Genomic DNA, 13195 nt, shown 5'->3' with positions numbered 1-13195 from the left:
ATAATTACTGGAAATAATTTTACATGAGGTTAATAGAAAAGCAGGTAATTTTGAGAACAAATGTCTTTTAAATTTGGGGAGATGGTGTGTGTGTGTGTGTGTGTGTGTGTGTGGTGTTTGTAGTTGATGCAAGTGTGTGTTATGTGTGCCCCCCCACACACACACACGCTGAGGCCAGAAGAAGATGGGGTGTTCCCTTCTATCACTCTTTTGCCATATTTTCTGGAGATACAATCTATCACTGAGACAGGAACTCCCATTTTTTTATTCACACTCGGTGAGCTGGGAGCCCCAGCAACTCTTGTAATTGTGCGTCCTCCTTATTGGAGTTACAGGCATGCGTGACCACACCTGTGGAGTTTATATGGTGAGGGGGGTGGTGCAGTTAGGGTGACTGGACCCCTGAGGGTGAAAAGCACAGGTAAAGTTTGCACTTGCTAGAAATCAAAGATTTTCTGACTTCTTATCTTGCCAGGACCTGTTTTTCCCACAAACAATCAGGGTCCCCCCTGGGAAGGAAGGCCTTTCATAGGATTTAAACATTGTGGTTGGTCAAGTTTAGCCCTTGAACTTGGTGCCAGGACTAACCTCTTCCTGAGACAGCCCCTAGCCCTAACCAACCAGCTGGCCTTCTCTATATAGAAGGAGTATTGTCTCTATGTAGGCAACTGTCAGCACATTTTCTTAATTGTGTTAGAATCATTGTCAGATTTTTAGCTTTCTTACAGGTGTGTTGTTCTTAGAGGATATCGCTCTTTGCCGCTTTCTTCCTTACCCTTCCTTGGCTCTTCCCCCTCCGAGTCGTGCCCTATGTTGCCCTAGACATGTTCATTTCTACTTTCATTTACCTCATGTATACATGATTTTATGTATTTTATATACTTTCCAAGAACCACAAATGAGGGAAAACATATATGTAAATCTCCAAGTGTGGGATAGCTGGGTGACATGACAAATCTGTGTCTACTTCTGAGGAAGAGCTGTAGAAGTTATCTTCTTTTACATTGGCACCAGCTGTATACAAGGCCCCTTTGTGCACTTCTGTGCCAGCCAGCTTTTATGGTAGTTTGCTTTCCTAATGACTGACATTCTGACTGGAATAAGATGGAATATCAACGTAGTTTGATTGGCATTTCTCTGACTATTAGTGAGGTTAAATGATTTTTTCATTCATGCATAGGCCACATGTAATTCACCTTTTGTGGATTGTCCATATCATGAAGTCATTTATTGACTAGGTTGTCTTCTCACTGTTTGTTGCATGAATTCTTTGTATTTCTAGATATTAAACTGCTGTCAGAGGTATAGCTGGTGAAGACTCTCACATTCTATAGGCCATTTCCTCACTCAACCATTTTCTTTGAACTACAGGAGCTTTTAATTTCATGAGTCCCCGTGGCTGATTCTTTGGTCTAAGTACAGTCCTATTCAAAAAGTCCATGTGGGCTGGAGAGATGGCTTAGCGGTTAAGCGCTTGCCTGTGAAGCCTAAGAACCCTGGTTCGAGGCTCGATTCCCCAGAACCGACGTTAGCCAGATGCATAAGGGGGCACACACATCTGGAGTTCGTTTGCAGTGGCTGGAGGCCCTGGCATGCCCATTCTCTGTCTCTCTCTCTCTCTCTCTCTCTCTCTCTCTCTCTCTGCCTCTCTCTGTGTGTCTGTTGCTCTCAAATAAATTAAAAAAAATTTAAAAAAAACAAAAAAATAATAAAAATAAAAAAAGTCCATGCATGTGTCTATAGTTTGAAATGTTTTCCCTACTTTTTTGTTGAACTGCTTCAGGATTTCAGGTTATACCTTAAAGTTTTTGATTCATCTGGAATTGATTTTTGTTTGAGGTGAATGATGAGGATCTAATTTTATTCTTCTACTAGTGTATATCCAGTTTCCCCAGCACTATTTGGTGTGGTGGCGCATGCCTTTAATCCCAGCACTCAGGAGGCAGGGGTAAGAGGATTGCTGTGGGTTCAAGGCCACCCTGAGAATATAGAGTGAATTGCAGGTCAGCCTGGGCTAGAGTGAGACACTATCTCAAAAAAAAAAAAAAAAAAAAAAAAGGTATGGTGATACCACTAGATTATTTCATTTATTTTTTAAATTTTTATTTATTTATTTGAGAGCCACAGACTGACAGAGAGGAAAGAATGGGCATGCCAGGGCCTCCAGCCACTGCATTTGAACTCCATATGCATGTGCCATCTTGTGCATCTGGCTTATATAGGTCCTGGGGAATCTAGCCTTGAACCAGGGTCCTTAGGTTTCACAGGCAAGCACTTAACCACTAAGCAATCTCTTCAGCCCTATTTATTTATTTATTTTAGGATTTCTTTGACTATCTGAGGGATTTTGTGCTTCAAATTATTTTATTTATTTATTTAAGAGAGAGAGGGAAAAAGAGGAAAAGAGAGAGAGAGAGAGAGGGAGGGAGAAAATGGATGCACTAGGGCCTTCAGTCTTTGCAAACCAACTCCAGACACATGTGCCATCTTGTGCATCTGGCTTACGTGGGTCTTGGGGACTCAAACCTAGGTAGTTTGGATTTGTAGGCAAATGCCATAAATGCTGAGCTATCTCTCCAGGCCTAAAATTAAATTTAATATTGTTCTATTGTTATGGAGAAGGGCACTGGAATTTTGATGGGGATTACACTGAATCTGTACATAGCTTTTGGTAAAATAACTTTTTAAAAAAAAATTATTTATTTATTTATTTATTTGAGAGCGACAGACACAGAGAGAAAGACAGATAGAGGGAGAGAGAGAGAATGGGCGCGCCAGGGCTTCCAGCCTCTGCAAATGAACTCCAGACGCGTGCGCCCCCTTGTGCATCTGGCTAACGTGGGACCTGGGGAACCGAGCCTCGAACCGGAGTCCTTAGGCTTCACAGGCAAGCGCTTAACCGCTAAGCCATCTCTCCAGCCCAGTAAAATAACTTTTAATAATATTGACTCCTGTTTGTGAGCACTGGAGGTCATTCCATCTTCCAGTCTTCTTATATTTCTTTTCTTTAGTATTTAAATTTTTTCTCTCTAGAGATCCTTCATTTCATTGGTTATATTTATTGTAAAGTATTTATTTGTGTTTTTTATTTACTTATTTATGTACTTGCAAATGGGCATGCATCCCTGATTCTTTTCCTTTGCCTGATAGGAAGGATGCTGACTTTTGTATGTTAATTTCATAACCTGCTGTTTTACTAACAGTATTTATCAATTTAAAAAGTTTTCTCAGGGAGTATTTATGATCCTTTTAAAAAATATTTATTTAAACTGGGTGTGGTGGTGCACACCTTTAATCCCAGCACTCAGGAGGCAGAAGTAGGAGGATCACTGTGAATTCAAGGCCACCCTGAGATTATATATATATATAATTATTTGTTGTATGTGCACCAGTGTATTTAGTCACATGTGTGCCACAGCATGATGTGGAGGTCAGAGGACAACTTTAGAAATTGGAAAGTAAGATCAAATTATTTGCAGATGATATGATTATATACTTAAAAGACCTTCAAGACTCTAGCAGCAAACTGTTAGAGCTGATAAACACTTTTAGCAATGCAGCAGGATACACAACAAACACAGAGAAATCAGTAGCCTTCCTACATACTAACAACAAGCATACTGAGGATGAAATCAGGGAGTCATCCTCATTCACAATTGTCTGAAAAAAAAAAAGAACACAAATAAATAAAGTACCATGGAATAAAGCTAGCCAAGGAAGTGAAGGATCTCTACAACAAAAACTTTAAAACACTGAAGAGAAAAAATGTAGAAGACGCTAGGAAATAGAAAGACATCCCATGTTGTGGGATTAGAAGAACCAATATTATGAAAATTTCAATCTTACAAAAAGCAATCTACACATTTAGTTCAATCCCCATTAAAATTCCAATGGCATTCTTCATGGAAATAGAAAAAAAAACCTAAAATTCATGTGGAAGCACAAAAAATACTCAAATTGCCAAAACAATTTTGAGCAACAAAAATAAGGCTGGTAGTATCACTATATCAGATTTTAAGCTATACTACAGAGCCATAGTAATAAAACCAGCATGGCACTGACACAAAAACAGACACATAGATCAATGGAACAGAAAGAAGATCCATATGTAAGTTCACACAGCTACAGCCAACTGATTTTTGACAAAAATGCCAGAATTATTATTATTGGAGAAAAGATAACCTCTTTAACAAATGGTTCTGGGAAATCTGGATATCTAGGTGCAGAAGGTTAAAAATAGATCCTCTCTCTCTCTCTCTCTCTCTCCATGCACAACAATCAAGTCCAAATGGACCAAGGACCTTAATATCAGACCAGAAAGTCTGAAACTGCTAGAGGAAAAAGTAGGGGAAACACTGCAGCATATTGGCATAGGCAATGACTTTCTGAATATAACCCCAGTTGCTTAGGAAGTAAAACCACTAACCAACCACTTGGACCTCATGGAATTAAAAAGCTTTTATACAGCAAAGGACAGAGTGAGTAGAACAGAGAAACAACTTACAGAATGAGGGAAAATCTGTGCCAGCTGTACATCCGACAGAGTGTTAATATCCAGGACATACAAAGAACTCAAAAAAACTAAATAATAAGAAATCAAACAAAAAATTAAAAAAAAAACAAAAACAAAAACTGGGCTATGTCTGCAGTCAGATTCACATTGATGGCAGGAATCACCCAACCAAGAGGAGCTTTTGGGAGAAAAGGGTTTATTTTGGCTTACAGACTCAAGGGGAAACTCCATGATGGCAGGAGGAAACGATGGCACATGCAGAGGGTGGACATCACCCCCTGGTCAATATAATGTAAACAACAGGAACAGGAGAGTATGCCAAACACCAACAAGGGGACCCTGGCTATAATATCCATGAGCCTGCCCCCAACAATATATTGCCTCCAGGAGGCGTTCATTCCCAAATCTCCATGAGCTGGGAACCTAGCATTCATAACACCTAAGTTTATGGGGGACACTTGAATCAAACTGCCACTGCTATAGAACTAAACAGAGAGTTATCCAAAAGAAGAAATACAGATGGCATATGAATATTTTTTAAAAAGTTCTACATCCTTAGCCATCAGGGAAATGCAAATTAAAACTACTTTGAGATTCCATCTCACTCCTGTCAGAATCGCTATCATGACAACAAATGACAATAAATGCTGGCGAAGATGCAGAAAAAGAGGAACCCTTCTACAATTGTTGGTGGGAATGTAAACTGGCACAACTATTGTGGAAATTAGTGTGGAGGTTCCTGAAACAGCTAAAAATAGATTTACCATATGACCCAACTATAGCACTCCTAAGCATATATCCTAAGGACTCTTCTCATTACCTTAGAGATACTTGCTCAATCATATTTATTACCTCTCTATTCACAATGACTAGGAAATGGAACCAGTCTAGATGTCCCTCAGCTGAAGAATGGATAATGAAGATTTGGTAAGGAAAAATGAAACTATGATATTTTCAGGGAAATGGATGGATCTGGAAAGGACTACTAAGTGAGGTAACCCATACCCAGAAAGCTAAGTGTCACATGTTCACTCTCATAAGTGGATCCTAGCTGCAAATGTTCAGATTTTTATGAGAGTTGGAGTAAAATTCAATAGCAGAGTCCAGTAAGCTAGAAAGGGGCTATAAGGGAGGGAGGAGAGGGAAGGACTGGATGGTATTCCATATATAGAAGTAGATGAACAAATTACTGAGGGTGCAATGGCCTCATTGAGGTCATGGGAAAAGACTGAGTAAAATAAGGGTGGTAGATTGTTAATCAAAATTCAAGATATAGATAGATAGATAGATGATAGATAGATAGATAGATAGATAGATATGTGTGTGTGTGTGTGTGTGTATATATATATATATATATATATATATATATATATATATATATATATATATATGTATATATCAAGCCTATAATAATCACAGCTCTTGGAAGATGAGGCAAGATGATCAAGAGTTGAAGGCCAGCCTTGGTTGCAAACAGAGTTAGAAGACAGCTTGAGCTACATGAGAAACTGTCTAAAAACAAAATAAAATAAGCAAACAAATAGTTGTTTACTGATTCCTTTAATAATCATTGAATAACTACTATTTGGACACCTCTCTTAGGTGATAGGAACATAGTCATAAATTAGATAAAATCCTTGGCCTAGAATCTTACAGCAAATAAGAAGAAGTTTGTTTTCTGAAATGGATTACACTAAGAATGGACCAGATGTCAAGTGTGTGTGACTAGAAGAATAACTGAACAACTGATGCTTCTTCCTGCTTTGTGATTGAATTACTTGAATGAAAACCTTCCTATCTCCCATTTGGAAAGAGACAAATCATAAGCCCTATTTATAGTAAAAGCCATGACCCACTGATCTAGTTTAAATGATAACATTTGTTACTTTAAGAATTATAGCCTTGGACTGGAGAGATGGCTTAGCGGTTAAGCACTTGCCTGTGAAGCCTAAGGACCCCGGTTCGAGGCTCGATTCCCCAGGACCCACGTTAGCCAGATGCACAAGGGGGCGCACGCGTCTGGAGTTCGTTTGCAGTGGCTGGATGCCCTGGCGCACCCATTCTCAATCTCTCTCTATCTGTCTCTTTCTCCCTCTGTCACTCTCATATAAATAAATAAAAATGAACAAAAAAAATAAAGAATTATAGCCTGGTCAGATGGCATATGCCTTTAGCCCCAGCACTTGGGAGGCAGAAGTAGAAGGATTGCTGTGAGTTCAAGGCCAGTCTGGGGCTACTGAGTAAGTTCCATGTCAGCCTGGGGTAGGGAGAGATGTTGACTAGAAAAAAAAAAAAAAAAGAATTATGCTGGGCATGGTGGCATATGTCTGTAATTCCAGTATTCAGGAGGTGGAGGTACAGGCCAGCCTAAGTTACATAGGAAATGTAAGGCCAGCCTCAGCTACATGAGACCTGGTTTCAAAAAAAAGAAAAGAAAAAAAACGAGGAGAAAAATTCTAATTCTGAGTAGATTTCAGAAGGAAAGGCTGAGAGTATGTGCATGAATAGAAAAACAAAAAACTCGCTTAGTAAGGAATTAAACAGAACATTCTCAAAAGAAGAACTATACATGGATAATCAGTATTTTCAAAAGTGTTCAACATCCTTAACCACCAGGGAAATAACAATTAAAACTACTTTAGGATTCCACCTCACCACTGTCACCTGGCTTTCCTGAACAAAATATTTAATAACAAATGCTGATGGGGTGGGGGGTGGGGGGTGGGGGCGGAAAGGAACACTTACAAGTTGCTGGCTATGTGAATTGGTGCAGCCACTATGACGTCACTCCAGAAATTTCTCAAAAGCTGAGAACTATCCTGCAATATAGTCACACCACTACTGAGCCTGCACCCAGAGGTCTCAACACCCTACACAGAGAGAACTGTCCATCAGTGTTTATTACTGAATTCCTCACTGTAGCCCAGGAAGTAAATCAGCCTACAGCTCCATCAGCTGAGGGTTGAAGAGCGAAAATGTGGCCCATGTATAAAATGAAAGTCTACTCAGACATAAAGAAAAATGAAATTTGTAGGATAGAGGATGGAATGAAAAAATATTGTATTATTTGATGTACAAAAAGACAAACACCACATGTTGTCTCTCTTATGTGAATTCTTTCTTAGAACCTTTATATATGTCTGTGATTGGGGGAATGAGAGGGGGCAGAAGCCAGGAAACTAGAAAGGGGTAGGTGGGAGGGTTGCTCAGGGAAGCTTTATTTAATGAGAAGGGCAGGGAAGGTATCAGCTATTAAGTGATATGGAAGTCCAAGGGGGGTGGAAGGAGGCTGGAGGGAGAAGCTTGCCTGCAAAGTTTGGTAACTTGTGTCCAATTCCCCAATGCCCACATAAAGCCAGACGCATCAAGCGACACATGTGTCTGGAGTTTATTTGTAGCAGAGGCCCTGGTGTGCCCATCCTCTTTCTGTCTCTCTCTCTCTCTTCTCTCTATTTCTAATAAACAAATAAAATGAAATTTTCAAAAGGGATGGAGGGGTGAAAGAATAGAAAGGAGTAAGGAGCTCAGGGAGAGAAAGGGGAAAGAAAGATTAAACAGAATTAAGTGCATTTATCAATAAAATGAAGCAAAATGAACAGACACAAAGAATGTGGAAAGAAAATGAGAGATGGATTCTATTTTAGTAGTCAGGAGAAAATAGCATTTCAGGAGAAAATGGGTGAGGTAGGGACTAGTTAAAGAGCTTAAGCCATGCATACTGAAGTGACATCCTCTTTAGGATATGGTTATGATCGGCCATCTTCCCTGACTCTTTTCATGAGCTTTACCTTTTGTAGCCTTTCACCATATACATTTTGTATATCACATAAAGTGTTATAGATTTTTAAAAAGGAAAATATATCTTTGTTTTAAATGTAAATGCAATGATGACTTTTTAGATACCATCCATACAAACATCTGAAGCTATAGGGTGTTGCTTCCTGATATCTTTCTTCTCACAACGCTGCCGTCTCTTACGGACCCAGACAATGTTAAAAATATCACTACAGATCTTTCCTAAAGAAGGTTTGACTCCCATTCATAAATTCCTTTTTTTTTGGGGGGGGGAGGGTGGACCATGTTGCTCCTAAGTATCTTTGATAAGCCAATGAACGCTGATGTTATTTGACACAATTACATTAAGGGGTAATTTTAATTTGCAATCTAAAAGTGAGTCAAGAACAAAAGCCCAAGTTTTATTTAGAGTGTCACACAGATACAAAGAAGATTTGTAGCTCTCTTTGATGTGCTCACATGAAATGCCTGTAGTCAAACGGCTATTTTTAAACTTGAGAAGAAATTCAGGACAAAAGGAACATTTTAAATATAAAAGGGAATTCAGGAAGATCACAAAGAAGTGAAATCACTATTACAAAGTTCAAAGACACATTGTTCTTCAAATATCAAGAAGCTGACTTAAACATCATCGCTGACCCTTATTCCGGGGAGACTTTCTACGGTTTAAGCAAGTGATGGACACAAGGCCATTCCTTTGCCCTGCTTTAGAAACTGCTTGGTTTTGGACCACTATTATGCTTTACTTTCTTGCAACTGAGTCTCCTGTTGTGTTAGACTTTTGAACTCAGTAAGAAGATCTTAACTGTAAGATAATGGCTACTCTGTGACAGGCATTCAGTCAGCTGACCACCAAAGACCAAAGTGAGATCTCTGATGTGGCAATCCTTGTCTGAGCAGCAGATAATCCTTTGTCTGTATTGGAGACCAGAAATTAGCTCCTACATGGGTGGGAAGCCAGGTCATTATTTCAGTGCTAAGCAGGAAGTCAGTCAATGACATATAATTCTAACAGCTTTCTAGAAAGTCATGTGGGCAGAATTCAGTGGCATCAGTCCACTGATGGCTGACCTAGAGAGGAGCTTTCTATTGTTGTGTTAGACCAACGCTATGAATGGAAATGTATATGGTACTTCAACTGTGCTACGCAATTTGAGCATGTTGGTTCAGTTCCTCTTAGCAGCAGTTTTGGAAGATGAACTTTATATCCATTATACAGATGTGGAAAACTACATGGAAAAAGAACTCACTCTGTAGTCCCAGGTTGGTCTTGAACGCATAGCAATCCTCCTACCTCTGTCTCCCAAGTGCAGAGATTAAAGACATGTGCCACACCTGTCAATGCTTTTGTTTTGTTTTCTTTTTTTTACCCTTTGTTTTCCTACAAGATGTGATCAACAGAGCCAAAACTCAAGGATTTTATCTTATAAGTAATTTGAAGAGCATCTATTATAATCTCTTCATTTAATAAATAAAAAGTAGAGAAGGTTACATCAGAACCACCTGTGATTCTGGCATATATACTTCTGATAGTTTCCTGCTGCACAGATAATTATTACATGTTTAGGAATTTCAAATGAAAGAAATAAACCTATACATTAGAGAAAAATATTTAGTTAAGTTCAGCTTAACTACAGGTATGCACCATGATGTCTGGATGGACAAATTTTATTTCAGAGTTATTTATATGCGGATATTTGGACCTTTTTATTTTTTCAATAATTTTGGTTTTATATTTGTGTGTTTTCAGAACAGTCAATGCCCATATATTGCTTAGGTTAATATTTGAAATTTGTTTATATTTTGAAAGATATCATTCAGAAATATGAGTTCCATCTATTAATTCATTCACCTGAAAATATGTATAAATACCATGTATATACCAGTGACTAAAATCATAGGGGCTTAAGGAGTTTATTAACGAAAGGATGGTGATAAACATTTACACAGAGCACAGGGCGATAGAGAAATGTCAGCTCTGAAAGCTGACATGTGGAGCTTTCTCTAGCGTTCCTTTGGGTCTCAGAACTGAGGGAAACAAACTTATTCCAGGAAGAATTTATGAAGGTTAGCAGCCTGCTAATATTATTCTTTCTGATTTTTTTTTTTTTTTTTTCGAGGTAGGGTCTCACGTTAGCTTCAGCTGACCTGGAATTCATTATGTAGTCTCAGGGTGGCAATGAACTCACAGCAATTCTCCTACCTCTGCCAACTGAATGCTGGAATTAAAGGTGTGCGCCCTACACCTGGCTACCTTCCTGATGTTTAAGACACATAAAAGCTTTCCTCTTTTGTTAATGCTTTTCATCACTGTGAGTCAAGCTGTCACTCAGGAGAATAAAATTCTACTTCTACAACCAACTCTTAGAATCTTTTATTTTTCTGTCTTGTTAACACATCTTAAGAATGAAGAAAGTGTGATTACTACACACTTGCCTCTCGCACTGTTGTCCAGCAAGCCACGACAAGAGTTGGGTATAGTACCACAGGCCATTAATCCCACCATTTAAAAGGCTGAAGTAGGATGATAGTTCTGAGTTCCAGGTCATTCCAGGCTACAGGAAGACACTGTCCCCTGCCCACCCCCCAAAAAAGAACACTACAGGAAATGGAGATGAATGAATGGCGCTGGTATTTTACTGCTTAAAGTTACCAGCTTAGTACTTTGCAATTTGAAGAGATTTGCAAGTGATTCACTTTATGAAAGATTCATATTGTTCTTAGCATATTGGTTATTTCAAATTTATGTGTCCCTCAAAATTAAGGCCCATGACACTCTTCTTCTCTCTCTTTCTCTCTCCATATGTATGTGTGTGTGTGTGTGTATTATATTTCTATAAATAAAAGTTTCTATCGCCTTCACAAAGTAACTGTAACCCAAATTGCTAAGCTATTCTTCCTTTTCTCCCTTTAGTATATTTTTAAAAAGCACAACTATGAAACATGCATGTTATAAAAAACTTCAGGTGCTTAATGGGAAAAAGCTAATAATCTTGGATTTCCTACATCCAATCAGACTATTAGTGGTCACTGTAACTTATAATGAAAACTGAATGTATCTTTCCATCCATTCTTTTTGATCAACATAATCAATAGTCATAGGTGAATATCTATATGTTTACAGGTAAAGTATAAAAAAAAATGAGTGTGTTGCCAGGCGTGGTGGCACATGCCTTTAATCCCAGCACTCAGGAGGCAGAAGTAGGAGGATCGCCATGAGTTCAAGGCCACCCTGAGACTACAGAGTTAATTCCAGGTCAGCCTGGACCAGAGTGAGACCCTACCTCGAAAAACAACAACAACAACAACAACAAAAAATGAGTGTAGCCATGTATCATTCCCATCGAGGTGATACTGCTCAGAATGTTGAAAACTGGGTCCTTGGTGGGATGGGACTTCATAGTAACAATGGTTTGTGACCTTCCCCAAAGGTGTATAGTATATACACTGGTGCACATATCACTGCAGTATTGAAGGAGGACAAGAGAAAGCTAGCTCCTTGTAGGTGGACTAAGACCCAGAGAAAACCAGGAGATGTCACCCCACATGACGCCTCGTCCTGATACAGGAATAGAACCCTTGGCAGAAATGGAACATATGTGTGATCAAGACTGATCTATAACGTCTGCTGCTGTCCGCAGTCTAGCATGCTACCTAGATAGATGGCCCAGGTGGGCTGGCTCAGGTGGGCTGGATCTGGGATCTGCCCTTCAAATCTACAAATCAAGTCTTCCTCTTGCCTGTAAAGGCTGCTGTCTTCTTCCTGTCTCTAGGCCCGCACAGCTCAGCTCTGCTCTGCCTGCCCTCTCTTCACTTGGGCCACAGGGATGCGCGTGAGTCTGGCTTCCCCCTCATCCAGGGGATAGCACATGACAGTTCTTGGTTTAGAAGAACTTTTCTGCATAGTTTGGGGTAACTTTTCACTTTGATTACATGCATGACTTCCCTGTGGTCCCTGAATCTACCACGTGCATATTTTCTCCTTACACACTAGATCTACCATGTGTATGTTCTCACTAACTCCATGCCTGCTACCTTAGTGATTTTTTTTTTTTAAATTCTGCATAACCACGAGTGTAAATCTCTTCATTACTCATTTTTCTTCTGAATTTCTTGGTCTCTCCTTTGGTATTTTCTGTCTGCTATTTTTCCTCAAGTCATCACCATTTACTCTTTTAACCTTCTTCCATGGGGAAAGCACATGACAGCCATGGGTGTTTGTCCTAAATTACCCCACACAAGCTCCTATATTCTGTTATCCATGTTTGTGACTCTCCAGACTTTCCTTAAAAACCTCAATTTCTCTTAAATGAACCTTACAAACTATGCAGTGTTTCCACATTAGTGTGTTTCCTACTTCCCACATGTTTATGACTCTGTTCTAGACTTTCTAGATTTCAATATCCCTTAAATCAACCCCACAATTTGCCACTGCTCCTTTAAATAAACTTCATAATTCGTAATTTATCTTTCTTGAGTCCACCTTTATCAATTCTCTGTTAAAGGAAGGATAGAACCCAAACTTGGAGCTCATAAATTTGGGGGACCTTTCCTGAATCCCCAAATTCTGCATCAATATTAGGATGCAATAGAAGGCCACTTGCCATCCCAGTACTTAGGAGGGTGATGCAGAGGGACTGTGAGTTGAAGGCCAGCTCTGGCTACATAGTATGGGCCCTATATAAAAAAAAAAAAAAATAAGAAAGAAGCCAAAGATGTGGTTCAGTTGATAGAGTGCTTGCCCAGCATACGTGAAGCCTTGGATTTGAATCCCAACTTTGCATTAAAAGGGTGTGATACAACATGCCTGTAATCCCAGCCTATGGGTGATAGAGGCAGTAGGATCAGGGACATCCTCAAGAACACATGGAGTTTGGGGCCAGTTTA

The sequence above is a fragment of the Jaculus jaculus genome, chromosome 16, assembly GCF_020740685.1.
Source record: "Jaculus jaculus isolate mJacJac1 chromosome 16, mJacJac1.mat.Y.cur, whole genome shotgun sequence".
NCBI classification, from domain to species: domain Eukaryota; kingdom Metazoa; phylum Chordata; class Mammalia; order Rodentia; family Dipodidae; genus Jaculus; species Jaculus jaculus.
Note: the sequence above shows the minus strand (reverse complement) of the source record.